The sequence below is a fragment of the Lonchura striata genome, chromosome 4 (genome assembly GCF_046129695.1).
Source record: "Lonchura striata isolate bLonStr1 chromosome 4, bLonStr1.mat, whole genome shotgun sequence".
NCBI lineage: Eukaryota > Metazoa > Chordata > Aves > Passeriformes > Estrildidae > Lonchura > Lonchura striata.
Genome location: NC_134606.1, coordinates 57,886,254 through 57,901,302, shown reverse-complemented (window position 1 = coordinate 57,901,302; position 15,049 = coordinate 57,886,254).

The window sequence follows — 15,049 nt, the reverse complement described above, 5'->3', positions numbered from 1 at the left end:
ACCTGGACTGGTGAGTTTTCTTTCCCAGGGAAAATGGCCAAAGGATGTGCCCAGGGGCCCCTGGCGCTCGGCTGGGGCTTGACTGCAAAGAATCCTTATATCGAAGGATGGACCCCAGACTGAAGTTGTCCCCTCCTCATACTTGTGCTGCCCAGACAGACCCAAGGGAGCCCTACAAACTGACATCAGGAACCTGGACTGGTGAGTTTTCTTTCCCAGGGAAAATGGCCAAAGGATTTTCCCTGGGGCGCCTGGCACTCGGCTGGGACCTGACTGCAAAGGATCCCAATATCGAAGGATGGATCGCAGACAAAACTTGTGCGCTCCTCAAATTTCTGCTGCCCAGATAGACCCAAGGGAGCCCTACAAACTGACATCAGCAACCTGGACTGGTGAATTTTCTTTCCCAGGGAAAATGGCCAAAGGATGTTCCCTGGGGCCCCTGGCACTCGGCTGGGACCTGACTGCAAATAATCCCTATATCGAAGGATGGATCGCAGACCAAAATTTTCCGCTCCCCAAATTTCTGCTGCCCAGATAGACCCAAGGGAGACCTACAAACTGACATCAGCAACCTGGACTGGTGAGTTTTCTCTCACAGGGAAAATGGCCAAAGGATGTGCCCAGGGGCCCCTGGCCCTGGGCTGAGTCTTGACTGCAAAGAATCCTTATATTGAAGGACGCACCCCAGACCGAAGTTTTCCCCACCTCAAACTTGTGCTGCCCTGATAGACACAAGGGAGCCCTACAAACTGACATCAGGAACCTGGACTGGTGAATTTTCTTTCCCAGGGAAAATGGCCAAAGGATGCGCTCAGGGGCCCCTGGCTCTGGGCTGGGTCCTGACTGTAAAGAATCCCTATATCGAAGGATGGACCCCAGACCGAAGTTGTCCCCTCCTAAAACTTGTGCTGCCCTGATAGACCCAAGGGAGCCCTACAAACTGACATCAGGAACCTGGGCTGGTGAGTTTTCTTTCCCAGGGAAAATGGCCAAAGGATGTGCCCAGGGGCCCAGAGCCCTCGGCTGGGTCTTGACTGCAAAGAATCCTTATATCGAAGGATGGGCCCCAGACCAAGGTTGTCCTCATCTCATACATGTGCTGCCCTGATAGACCCAAGGGAGCCCTACAAACTGACATCAGGAACCTGGACTGGTGAGTTTTCTTTCCCAGGGAAAATGGCCAAAGGATGTGCCCTGGGGCCCCTGGCACTGGGCTGGGCCAGGACTGCAAATAATCCCTATATCGAAGGATGGAACCCAGACCAAAGTTGTCCCCTCCTCAGACTTGTGCTGCCCTGATAGACCCAAGGGAGCCCTACAAACTGACATCAGGAACCTGGACTGTTGAGTTTTCTTTCCCAGGGAAAATGGCCAAAGAATGTGCCCAGGGGCCCGTGGCACTGCGCTCGGTCCTGACTTCAAAAAGTCCGTATATTTAAGGATGGATCGCAGACAGAAGTTGTCCCCTCCTCAAATTTCTGCTGCCCAGATAGACCCAAGGGAGCCCTACAAACTGACATCAGCAACCTGGACTGGTGAGTTTTCTTTCCCAGGAAAAATGGCCAAAGGATATGCCCTGGAGCCCCAAACACAGGGCTGGGACCTGACTGCAAAAAATCCTTATATCAAAGGATGGACCCCAAACCGAAGTTGTCCCCTCCACAAAGTTGTGCTGTCCGGATAGACCAAAGGGAGCCCTACAAACTGACCTCAGGAACCTGGACTGGTGAGTTTTCTTTCCCAGAAAAAATAGCCAAAGGATGTGCCCTGGGGACCCTATCACTGGGCTGGGACCTGAATGCTAAAAATCCTTATATTGAAGGATGGACCCCAGACAGAAGTCGTCCCCATCTCATACTTGTGCTGCCGAGATAGACCCAAGGGAGCCCTACAAACTGACATCAGGAACCTGGACTGGTGAGTTTTCTTTCCCAGGGAAAATGGCCAAAGGATGTGCCCAGGGGCCCGTGGCACTGCGCTCGGACCTGACTGCAAATAATCCGTATATTGAAGGATGGATCGCAGACAAAAGTTGTCCCCTCCTCAAATTTCTGCTGCCCAGATAGACCCAAGGGAGCCCTACAAACTGACATCAGCAACCTGGACTGGTGAGTTTTCTCTCCCAGGGAAAATGGCCAAAGGATGTGCCCAGGGGCCCCTGGCCCTGGGCTGAGTCTTGACTGCAAAGAATCCTTATATTGAAGGACGCACCCCAGACCGAAGTTGTCCCCACCTCAAACTTGTGCTGCCCTGATAGACACAAGGGAGCCCTACAAACTGACATCAGCAACCTGGACTGGTGAGTTTTCTTTCCCAGGGAAAATGGCCAAAGGTTGTGCCCAGGGGCCGCTGGCCCTGGGCTGGATCCTGACTGTAAAGAATCCCTATATCGAAGGATGGATCACAGACCAAAATTGTCCCCTCCTAAAACTTGTGCTGCCCTGTTAGACCCAAGGGAGCCCTACAAACTGACATCAGCAACCTGGACTGGTGAATTTTCTTTCCCAGGGAAAATGGCCAAAGGATGTTCCCTGGGGCCCCTGGCACTCGGCTGGGACCTGACTGCAAATAATCCCTATATCGAAGGATGGATCGCAGACCAAAATTTTCCGCTCCCCAAATTTCTGCTGCCCAGATAGACCCAAGGGAGACCTACAAACTGACATCAGCAACCTGGACTGGTGAGTTTTCTCTCACAGGGAAAATGGCCAAAGGATGTGCCCAGGGGCCCCTGGCCCTGGGCTGAGTCTTGACTGCAAAGAATCCTTATATTGAAGGACGCACCCCAGACCGAAGTTTTCCCCACCTCAAACTTGTGCTGCCCTGATAGACACAAGGGAGCCCTACAAACTGACATCAGGAACCTGGACTGGTGAATTTTCTTTCCCAGGGAAAATGGCCAAAGGATGCGCTCAGGGGCCCCTGGCTCTGGGCTGGGTCCTGACTGTAAAGAATCCCTATATCGAAGGATGGACCCCAGACCGAAGTTGTCCCCTCCTAAAACTTGTGCTGCCCTGATAGACCCAAGGGAGCCCTACAAACTGACATCAGGAACCTGGGCTGGTGAGTTTTCTTTCCCAGGGAAAATGGCCAAAGGATGTGCCCAGGGGCCCAGAGCCCTCGGCTGGGTCTTGACTGCAAAGAATCCTTATATCGAAGGATGGGCCCCAGACCAAGGTTGTCCTCATCTCATACATGTGCTGCCCTGATAGACCCAAGGGAGCCCTACAAACTGACATCAGGAACCTGGACTGGTGAGTTTTCTTTCCCAGGGAAAATGGCCAAAGGATGTGCCCTGGGGCCCCTGGCACTGGGCTGGGCCAGGACTGCAAATAATCCCTATATCGAAGGATGGAACCCAGACCAAAGTTGTCCCCTCCTCAGACTTGTGCTGCCCTGATAGACCCAAGGGAGCCCTACAAACTGACATCAGGAACCTGGACTGTTGAGTTTTCTTTCCCAGGGAAAATGGCCAAAGAATGTGCCCAGGGGCCCGTGGCACTGCGCTCGGTCCTGACTTCAAAAAGTCCGTATATTTAAGGATGGATCGCAGACAGAAGTTGTCCCCTCCTCAAATTTCTGCTGCCCAGATAGACCCAAGGGAGCCCTACAAACTGACATCAGCAACCTGGACTGGTGAGTTTTCTTTCCCAGGAAAAATGGCCAAAGGATATGCCCTGGAGCCCCAAACACAGGGCTGGGACCTGACTGCAAAAAATCCTTATATCAAAGGATGGACCCCAAACCGAAGTTGTCCCCTCCACAAAGTTGTGCTGTCCGGATAGACCAAAGGGAGCCCTACAAACTGACCTCAGGAACCTGGACTGGTGAGTTTTCTTTCCCAGAAAAAATAGCCAAAGGATGTGCCCTGGGGACCCTATCACTGGGCTGGGACCTGAATGCTAAAAATCCTTATATTGAAGGATGGACCCCAGACAGAAGTCGTCCCCATCTCATACTTGTGCTGCCGAGATAGACCCAAGGGAGCCCTACAAACTGACATCAGGAACCTGGACTGGTGAGTTTTCTTTCCCAGGGAAAATGGCCAAAGGATGTGCCCAGGGGCCCGTGGCACTGCGCTCGGACCTGACTGCAAATAATCCGTATATTGAAGGATGGATCGCAGACAAAAGTTGTCCCCTCCTCAAATTTCTGCTGCCCAGATAGACCCAAGGGAGCCCTACAAACTGACATCAGCAACCTGGACTGGTGAGTTTTCTCTCCCAGGGAAAATGGCCAAAGGATGTGCCCAGGGGCCCCTGGCCCTGGGCTGAGTCTTGACTGCAAAGAATCCTTATATTGAAGGACGCACCCCAGACCGAAGTTGTCCCCACCTCAAACTTGTGCTGCCCTGATAGACACAAGGGAGCCCTACAAACTGACATCAGCAACCTGGACTGGTGAGTTTTCTTTCCCAGGGAAAATGGCCAAAGGTTGTGCCCAGGGGCCGCTGGCCCTGGGCTGGATCCTGACTGTAAAGAATCCCTATATCGAAGGATGGATCACAGACCAAAATTGTCCCCTCCTAAAACTTGTGCTGCCCTGTTAGACCCAAGGGAGCCCTACAAACTGACATCAGGAACCTGGACTGGTGAGTTTTCTTTCCCAGGGAAAATGGCCAAAGGATGTTCCCTGGGGCCCCTGGCACTCGGCTGGGACCTGACTGCAAAGAATCCCTATATCGAAGGATGGATCGCAGACCAAACTTGTCCGCTCCCCAAATTTCTGCTGCCCAGATAGACCCAAGGGAGACCTACAAACTGACATCAGCAACCTGGACTGGTGAGTTTTCTCTCCCAGGGAAAATGGCCAAAGGATGTGCCCAGGGGCCCCTGGCCCTGGGCTGGGGCTTGACTGCAAAGAATCCTTATATTGAAGGACGCACCCCAGACCGAAGTTGTCCCCACCTCAAACTTGTGCTGCCCTGATAGACCCAAGGGAGCCCTACAAACTGACATCAGCAACCTGCACTGGTGAGTTTTCTTTCCCAGGGAAAATGGCCAAAGGATGTGCCCAGGGGCCCCTGGCCCTGGGCTGGGCCCTGACTGTAAAGAATCCCTATATCGAAGGATGGACCCAGACCAAAGTTGTCCCCTCCTAAAACTTGTGCTGCCCTTTTAGACCCAAGGGAGCCCTACAAACTGACATCAGGAACCTGGACTGTTGAATTTTCTTTCCCACGGAAAATGGCGAAAGGGTGTGCCCTGGGGCCCCTGGCATAGGGCTGTGACCTGACTGCAAAGAATCCTTATATCGAAGGATGGACCGCAGACCGAAGTTGTCCCCATCTCAAAGATGTGCTGCCCTGATAGAACCAAGGGAGCCCTACAAACTGACATCAGGCACCTGGACTGGTGAATTTTCTTTCCCAGGGAAAATGGCCAAAGGGTGTGCCCAGGGGCCCGTGGCACTGGGCTCGGACCTGCCTGCAAAAAATCTGTATATTCAAGAATGGATCGCAGACAAATGTTGTCCCCTACTCAAATTTCTGCTGCCCATATAGACCCAAGGGAGCCCTACAAACCGACATCCGGAATCTGGAGTGGTGAGTTTTCTTTCCCAGAGAAAATGGCCAAAGGATGTGCCCATGGGCCCCTTGCCCCTGGCCGGGACCTGACTGTAAATAATCCCTATATCGAAGGATGGATTACAGACCAAATTTATCCCCTCCTCAAAGTTGTGCTGCCCAGATAGACCCAAGGGAGCCCTACGAACTGACATCAGGAACCTGGACTGGTGAGTTTTCTTTCCCAGGGAAAATGGCCAAAGGATGTGCCCAGGGGCCCCTGGCACTGGGCTGGGACCTGACTGCAAAGAATCCCTATATCGAAGGATGGATCGCAGACCAAATTTTTCCTCTCCCCAAATTTCTGCTGCCCAGATAGACCCAAGGGAGCCCTACAAACTGACATCAGCAACCTGGACTGGTGAGTTTTCTTTCCCAGGGAAAATGGCCAAAAGATGTGCCCAGGGGCCCCTGGCCCTGGGCTGAGTCTTGACTGCAAAGAATCCTTATATTGAAGGACGCACCCCAGACCGAAGTTGTCCCCACCTCAAACTTGTGCTGCCCTGATAGACACAAGGGAGCCCTACAAACTGACATCAGGAACCTGGACTGGTGAATTTTCTTTTCCAGGGAAAATGGCCAAAGGATGCGCTCAGGGGCCCCTGGCTCTGGGCTGGGTCCTGACTGTAAAGAATCCCTATATCGAAGGATGGACCCCAGACTGAAGTTGTCCCCTCCTAAAACTTGTGCTGCCCTGATAGACCCAAGGGAGCCCTACAAACTGACATCAGGCACCTGGACTGGTGAATTTCCTTTCCCAGGGAAAATGGCCAAAGGGTGTGCCCAGGGGCCCGTGGCACTGGGCTCGGACCTGCCTGCAAAAAATCTGTATATTCAAGAATGGATCGCAGACAAATGTTGTCCCCTACTCAAATTTCTGCTGCCCATATAGACCCAAGGGAGCCCTACAAACTGACATCCGGAACCTGGAGTGGTGAGTTTTCTTTCCCAGAGAAAATGGCCAAAGGATGTGCCCATGGGCCCCTTGCCCCTGGCCGGGACCTGACTGTAAATAATCCCTATATCGAAGGATGGATTACAGACCAAATTTATCCCCTCCTCAAAGTTGTGCTGCCCAGATAGACCCAAGGGAGCCCTACAATCTGACATCAGGAACCTGGACTGGTGAGTTTTCTTTCCCAGGGAAAATGGCCAAAGGATGTGCCCAGGGGCCCGTGGCCCTCGGCTGGGGCTTGACTACAAAAAATCCTGATATCGAAGGATGGACCCCAGACTGAAGTTGTCCCCATCTCATACTTGTGCTGCCCAGATAGACCCAAGGGAGCCCTACAAACTGACATCAGGAACCTGGACTGGTGAATTTTCTTTCCCAGGGAAAATGGCGAAAGGATGTTCCCTGGGGCGCCTGGCACTCGGCTGGGACCTGACTGCAAAGAATCCCTATATCGAAGGATGGATCGCAGACCAAATTTTTCCTCTCCCCAAATTTCTGCTGCCCAGATAGACCCAAGGGAGCCCTACAAACTGACATCAGCAACCTGGACTGGTGAGTTTTCTTTCCCAGGGAAAATGGCCAAAAGATGTGCCCAGGGGCCCCTGGCCCTGGGCTGAGTCTTGACTGCAAAGAATCCTTATATTGAAGGACGCACCCCAGACCGAAGTTGTCCCCACCTCAAACTTGTGCTGCCCTGATAGACCCAAGGGAGCCCTACAAACTGACATCAGGAACCTGGACTGGTGAATTTTCTTTCCCAGGGAAAATGGACAAAGGATGCGCTCAGGGGCCCCTGGCTCTGGGCTGGGTCCTGACTGTAAAGAATCCCTATATCGAAGGATGGACCCCAGACTGAAGTTGTCCCCACCTCAAACTTGTGCTGCCCTGATAGACACAAGGGAGCCCTAGAAACTGACATCAGGAACCTGGACTGGTGAATTTTCTTTTCCAGGGAAAATGGCCAAAGGTTGTGCCCAGGGGCCGCTGGCCCTGGGCTGGATCCTGACTGTAAAGAATCCCTATATCGAAGGATGGATCACAGACCAAAATTGTCCCCTCCTAAAACTTGTGCTGCCCTGTTAGACCCAAGGGAGCCCTACAAACTGACATCAGGAACCTGGACTGGTGAGTTTTCTTTCCCAGGGAAAATGGCCAAAGGATGTGCCCAGGGGCCCCTGGCGCTCGGCTGGGGCTTGACTGCAAAGAATCCTTATATCGAAGGATGGACCCCAGACTGAAGTTGTCCCCTCCTCATACTTGTGCTGCCCAGACAGACCCAAGGGAGCCCTACAAACTGACATCAGGAACCTGGACTGGTGAGTTTTCTTTCCCAGGGAAAATGGCCAAAGGATTTTCCCTGGGGCGCCTGGCACTCGGCTGGGACCTGACTGCAAAGGATCCCAATATCGAAGGATGGATCGCAGACAAAACTTGTGCGCTCCTCAAATTTCTGCTGCCCAGATAGACCCAAGGGAGCCCTACAAACTGACATCAGCAACCTGGACTGGTGAATTTTCTTTCCCAGGGAAAATGGCCAAAGGATGTTCCCTGGGGCCCCTGGCACTCGGCTGGGACCTGACTGCAAAGAATCCCTATATCGAAGGATGGATCGCAGACCAAACATTTCCGCTCCCCAAATTTCTGCTGCCCACATAGACCCAAGGGAGCCCTACAAACTGACATCAGCAACCTGGACTGGTGAGTTTTCTTTCCCAGGGAAAATGGCCAAAGGATGTGCCCAGAGGCCCTGGCCCTCCGCTGGGGCTTGACTGCAAAGAATCCTTATATCCAAGGACGCACCCCAGACCCAACTTGTCCCCATCTCATAATTGTGCTGCCCTGATAGACCCAAGGGAGCCCTACAAACTGACATCAGGAACCTGGACTGGTGAATTTTCTTTCCCAGGGAAAATGGCCAAAGGATGTGCCCAGGGGCCCCTGGCCCTGGGCAGGGCCCTGACTGTAAAGAATCCCTATATCGAAGGATGGACCCCAAACCAAAGTTGTCCCCTCCTAAAACTTGTGCTGCCCTGTTAGACCCAAGTGAGCGCTACAAACTGGCATCAGCAACCTGGACTGGTGAGTTTTCTTTCCCAGGGAAAATGGCCAAAGGATGTTCCCTGGGGCCCCTGGCACTCGGCTGGGACCTGACTGCAAAGAATCCTTATACCGAAGGATGGACCCCAGACTGAAGTTGTCCCCATCTCATACATGTGCTGCCCTGATAGACCCAAGGGAGCCCTACAAACTGACATCAGCAACCTGGACTGGTGAATTTTCTTTCCCAGGGAAAATGGCCAAAGGTTGTGCCCAGGGGCCACTGGCCCTGGGCTGGATCCTGACTGTAAAGAATCCCTATATCGAAGGATGGATCACAGACCAAAATTGTCCCCTCCTAAAACTTGTGCTGCCCTGATAGACCCAAGGGAGCCCTACAAACTGACATCAGGAACCTGGGCTGGTGAGTTTTCTTTCCCAGGGAAAATGGCCAAAGGATGTGCCCTGGGGCCCCTAGCCCTCGGCTGGGTCTTGACTGCAAAGAATCCTTATATCGAAGGATGGGCCCCAGACCAAAGTTGTCCCCATCTCATACATGTGCTGCCCTGATAGACCCAAGGGAGCCCTACAAACTGACATCAGCAACCTGGACTGGTGAGTTTTCTTTCCCAGGGAAAATGGCCAAAGTGTGTGCCCAGGGGCCCCTGGCACTGGGCTGGGTCTTGACTGCAAAGAATCACTATATCGAAGGATGGATCACAGACCAAAGTTGTCCCCACCTCAAACTTGTGCTGCCCTGTTAGACCCAAGCAAGCCCTACAAACTGACATCAGGAACCTGGACTGGTGAGTTTTCTTTCCCAGGGAAAATGGCCAAAGGATGTGCCCAGGGGCCCCTGGCACTGGGCTCGGCCAGGACTGCAAATAATCCTTATATCGAAGGATGGAACCCAGACCGAAGTTGTCCCCTCCTCAGACTTGTGCTGCCCTGATAGACCCAAGGGAGCCCTACAAACTGACATCAGCAACCTGGACTGGTGAGTTTTCTTTCCCAGGGAAAATGGCCAAAGGATGTGCCCAGGGGCCCGTGGCACTGCGCTCGGACCTGACTTCAAAAAGTCCGTATATTTAAGGATGGATCGCAGACAAAATTGTCCCCTCCTCAAATTTCTGCTGCCCAGATAGACCCAAGGGAGCCCTACAAACTGACATCAGCAACCTGGACTGGTGAGTTTTCTTTCCCAGGAGAAATGGCCAAAGGATATGCCCTGGAGCCCCAAACACAGGGCTGGGACCTGACTGCAAAAAATCCTTATATCAAAGGATGGACCCCAAACCGAAGTTGTCCCCTCCACAAAGTTGTGCTGTCCGGATAGACCAAAGGGAGCCCTACAAACTGACATCAGGAACCTGGACTGGTGAGTTTTCTTTCCCAGGGAAAATGGCCAAAGGATGTGCCCAGGGGCCCCGGGCCCTCGGCTGGGGCTTGACTGCAAAGAATCCTTATATCGAAGGATGGACCCCAGACGGAAGTCGTCCCCATCTCATACTTGTGCTGCCGAGATAGACCCAAGGGAGCCCTACAAACTGACATCAGGAACCTGGACTGGTGAGTTTTCTTTCCCAGGGAAAATAGCCAAAGGATGTGCCCTGGGGACCCTAGCACTGGGCTGGGACCTGAATGCTAAAAATCCTTATATCGAAGGATGGATCGCAGACAAAAGATGTCCCCTCCTCAAATTTCTGCTGCCCAGATAGACCCAAGGGAGCCCTACAAACTGACATCAGCAACCTGGACTGGTGAGTTTTCTCTCCCAGGGAAAATGGCCAAAGGATGTGCCCAGGGGCCCCTGGCCCTGGGCTGGGGCTTGACTGCAAAGAATCCTTATATTGAAGGACGCACCCCAGACCGAAGTTGTCCCCACCTCAAACTTGTGCTGCCCTGATAGACACAAGGGAGCCCTACAAACTGACATCAGGAACCTGGACTGGTGAGTTTTCTTTCCCAGGGAAAATGGCCAAAGGTTGTGCGCAGGGGCCGCTGGCCCAGGGCTGGATCCTGACTGTAAAGAATCCCTATATCGAAGGATGGATCACAGACCAAAATTGTCCCCTCCTAAAACTTGTGCTGCCCTGTTAGACCCAAGGGAGCCCTACAAACTGACATCAGGAACCTGGACTGGTGAGTTTTCTTTCCCAGGGAAAATGGCCAAAGGATGTGCCCAGGGGCCCCTGGCGCTCGGCTGGGGCTTGACTGCAAAGAATCCGTATATCGAAGTATGGACCCCAGACTGAAGTTGTCCCCATCTCATACTTGTGCTGCCCAGATAGACCCAAGGGAGCCCTACAAACTGACATCAGGAACCTGGACTGGTGAGTTTTCTTTCCCAGGGAAAATGGCCAAAGGGTTTTCCCTGGGGCGCCTGGCACTCGGCTGGGACCTGACTGCAAAGGATCCCAATATCGAAGGATGGATCGCAGACAAAACTTGTGCGCTCCTCAAATTTCTGCTGCCCAGATAGACCCAAGGGAGCCCTACAAACTGACATCAGCAACCTGGACTGGTGAGTTTTCTTTCCCAGGGAAAATGGCCAAAGGATGTTCCCTGGGGCCCCTGGCACTCGGCTGGGACCTGACTGCAAAGAATCCCTATATCGAAGGATGGATCGCAGACCAAACTTTTCCGCTCCCCAAATTTCTGCTGCCCAGATAGACCCAAGGGAGACCTACAAACTGACATCAGCAACCTGGACTGGTGAGTTTTCTCTCCCAGGGAAAATGGCCAAAGGATGTGCCCAGGGGCCCCTGGCCCTGGGCTGGGTCTTGACTGCAAAGAATCCTTATATTGAAGGACGCACCCCAGACCGAAGTTGTCCCCACCTCAAACTTGTGCTGCCCTGATAGACCCAAGGGAGCCCTACAAACTGACATCAGGAACCTGGACTGGTGAGTTTTCTTTCCCAGGGAAAATGGCCAAAGGATGTGCCCAGGGGCCCCTGGCGCTCGGCTGGGGCTTGACTGCAAAGAATCCTTATATCGAAGTATGGACCCCAGACTGAAGTTGTCCCCATCTCATACTTGTGCTGCCCAGATAGACCCAAGGGAGACCTACAAACTGACATCAGCAACCTGGACTGGTGAATTTTCTTTCCCAGGGAAAATGGCCAAAGGATGTTCCCTGGGGCCCCTGGCACTCGGCTGGGACCTGACTGCAAAGAATCCCTATATCGAAGGATGGATCGCAGACCAAAATTTTCCGCTCCCCAAATTTCTGCTGCCCAGATAGACCCAAGGGAGACCTACAAACTGACATCAGCAACCTGGACTGGTGAGTTTTCTCTCCCAGGGAAAATGGCCAAAGGATGTGCCCAGGGGCCCCTGGCCCTGGGCTGGGTCTTGACTGCAAAGAATCCTTATATTGAAGGACGCACCCCAGACCGAAGTTGTCCCCACCTCAAACTTGTGCTGCCCTGATAGACCCAAGGGAGCCCTACAAACTGACATCAGCAACCTGGACTGGTGAGTTTTCTTTCCCAGGGAAAATGGCCAAAGGATGTGCCCAGGGGACCCTGGCCCTGGGCTGGGCCCTGACTGTAAAGAATCCCTATATCGAAGGATGGACCCAGACCGAAGTTGTCCCCTCCTAAAACTTGTGCTGCCCTTTTAGACCCAAGGGAGCCCTACAAACTGACATCAGGAACCTGGACTGTTGAATTTTCTTTCCCACGGAAAATGGCGAAAGGATGTGCCCTGGGGCACCTGGCATAGGGCTGTGACCTGACTGCAAAGAATCCTTATATCGAAGGATGAACCGCAGACCGAAGTTGTCCCCATCTCAAAGATGTGCTGCCCTGATAGAACCAAGGGAGCCCTACAAACTGAGATCAGGCACCTGGGCTGGTGAATTTTCGTTCCCAGGGAAAATGGCCAAAGGATGTGCCCAGGGGCCCGTGGCACTGGGCTCGGACCTGCCTGCAAAAAATCTGTATATTCAAGAATGGATCGCAGACAAATGTTGTCCCCTACTCAAATTTCTGCTGCCCATATAGACCCAAGGGAGCCCTACAAACCGACATCCGGAATCTGGAGTGGTGAGTTTTCTTTCCCAGAGAAAATGGCCAAAGGATGTGCCCAGGGGCCCCTTGCCCCTGGCCTGGACCTGACTGTAAATAATCCCTATATCGAAGGATGGATTACAGACCAAAATTATCCCCTCCTCAAAGTTGTGCTGCCCAGATAGACCCAAGGGAGCCCTACAAACTGACATCAGCAACCTGGACTGGTGAGTTGTCTTTCCCAGGGAAAATGGCCAAAGGGTGTGCCCAGGGGCCCCTGGCACTGGGCTGGGGCCTGACTGCAAAAAATCCATATATTGAAGGATCGATCGCAGACAAAATTTGTCCCCTCCTCAAATTTCTACTGCCCTGATAGACCTAAGGGAGCCCTACAAACTGACATCAGCAACCTGGACTGGTGAGTTTTCTTTCCCAGGGAAAATGGCCAAAGGATGTGCCCAGGGGCCCCTGGCGCTCGGCTGGGGCTTGACTGCAAAGAATCCTTATATCGAAGTATGGACCCCAGACTGAAGTTGTCCCCATCTCATACTTGTGCTGCCCAGATAGACCCAAGGGAGCCCTACAAACTGACATCAGCAACCTGGACTGGTGAATTTTCTTTCCCAGGGAAAATGGCCAAAGGATGTTCCCTGGGGCCCCTGGCACTCGGTTGGGACCTGACTGCAAAGAATCCTTATATTGAAGGACGCACCCCAGACCGAAGTTGTCCCCACCTCAAACTTGTGCTGCCCTGATAGACACAAGGGAGCCCTACAAACTGACATCAGGAACCTGGACTGGTGAATTTTCTTTCCCAGGGAAAATGGCCAAAGGATGCGCTCAGGGGCCCCTGGCTCTGGGCTAGGTCCTGACTGTAAAGAATCCCTATATCGAAGGATGGACCCCAGACCGAAGTTGTCCCCTCCTAAAACTTGTGCTGCCCTGTTAGACCCAAGGGAGCCCTACAAACTGACATCAGGAACCTGGACTGGTGAGTTTTCTTTCCCAGGGACAATGGCCAAAGGATGTGCCCAGGGGCCCCTGGCCCTCGGCTGGGGCTTGACTGCAAAGAATCCTTATATCCAAGGACGCACCCCAGACCGAACTTGTCCCCATCTCATAATTGGGCTGCCCTGATAGACCCAAGGGAGCCCTACAAACTGACATCAGCAACCTGGACTGTTGAATTTTCTTTCCCACGGAAAATGGCGAAAGGATGTGCCCTGGGGCCCCTGGCACTGGGGTCGGACCTGCCTGCAAAAATCTGTATATTCAAAAATGGATCGCAGACAAAAGTTGTCCCCTACTCAAATTTCTGCTGCCCATATAGACCCAAGGGAGCCCTACAAACTGACATCAGCAACCTGGAGTGGTGAGTTTTCTTTCCCAGGGAAAATGGCCAAAGGATGTGCCCAGGGGCCCCTGGCACTCGGCTGGGACCTGACTGCAAAGAATCCTTATATCAAAAGATGGATCGCAGACCAAACTTGTCCGCTCCTCAAATTTCTGATGCCCAGATAGACCCAAGAGAGCCCTACAAACTGACATCAGGAACCTGGACTGGTGAGTTTTCTTTCCCAGGAAAAATGGCCAAAGGATATGCCCTGGAGCCCCAAACACAGGGCTGGGACCTGACTGCAAAAAATCCTTACATCAAAGGATGCACCCCAAACCGAAGTTGTCCCCTCCACAAAGTTGTGCTGTCCGGATAGACCAAAGGGAGACCAACAAACTGACATCAGGAACCTGGACTGGTGAGTTTTCTTTCCCAGGAAAAATGGCCGAAGGATATGCCCTGGAGCCCCAAACACAGGGCTGGGACCTGACTGCAAAGAATCCTTATATCGAAGTATGGACCCCAGACTGAAGTTGTCCCCATCTCATACTTGTGCTGCCCAGATAGATCCAAGGGAGCCCTACAAACTGACATCAGGAACCTGGACTGGTGAGTTTTCTTTCCCAGGGAAAATAGCAAAAGGATGTGCCCTGGGGCCCCTTGCCCTGGGCTGGGTCACTGACTGTAAAACATCGTTATATCGAAGGATGGACCCCCGACTGAAGTTGTCCCCATCTCATACATGTGCTACCGTGATAGACCCAAGGGAGCCCTACAAACTGACATCAGGAACCTGGACTGGTGAGTTTTCTTTCCCAGGGAAAATGGCCAAAGGATGTGCCCAGGGGCCCGTGGCACTGCGCTTGGACCTGACTTCAAAAAATCCCTATATTGAAGGATGGATCGCAGACAAAAGTTGTCCCCTCCTCAAATTTCTGCTGCCCAGATAGACCCAAGGGAGCCCTACAAACTGACATCAGCAACCTGGACTGGTGAGTTTTCTCTCCCAGGGAAAATGGCCAAAGGATGTGCCCAGGGGCCCCTGGCCCTGGGCTGGGGCTTGACTGCAAAGAATCCTTATATTGAAGGACGCACCCCAGACCGAAGTTGTCCCCACCTCAAACTTGTGCTGCCCTG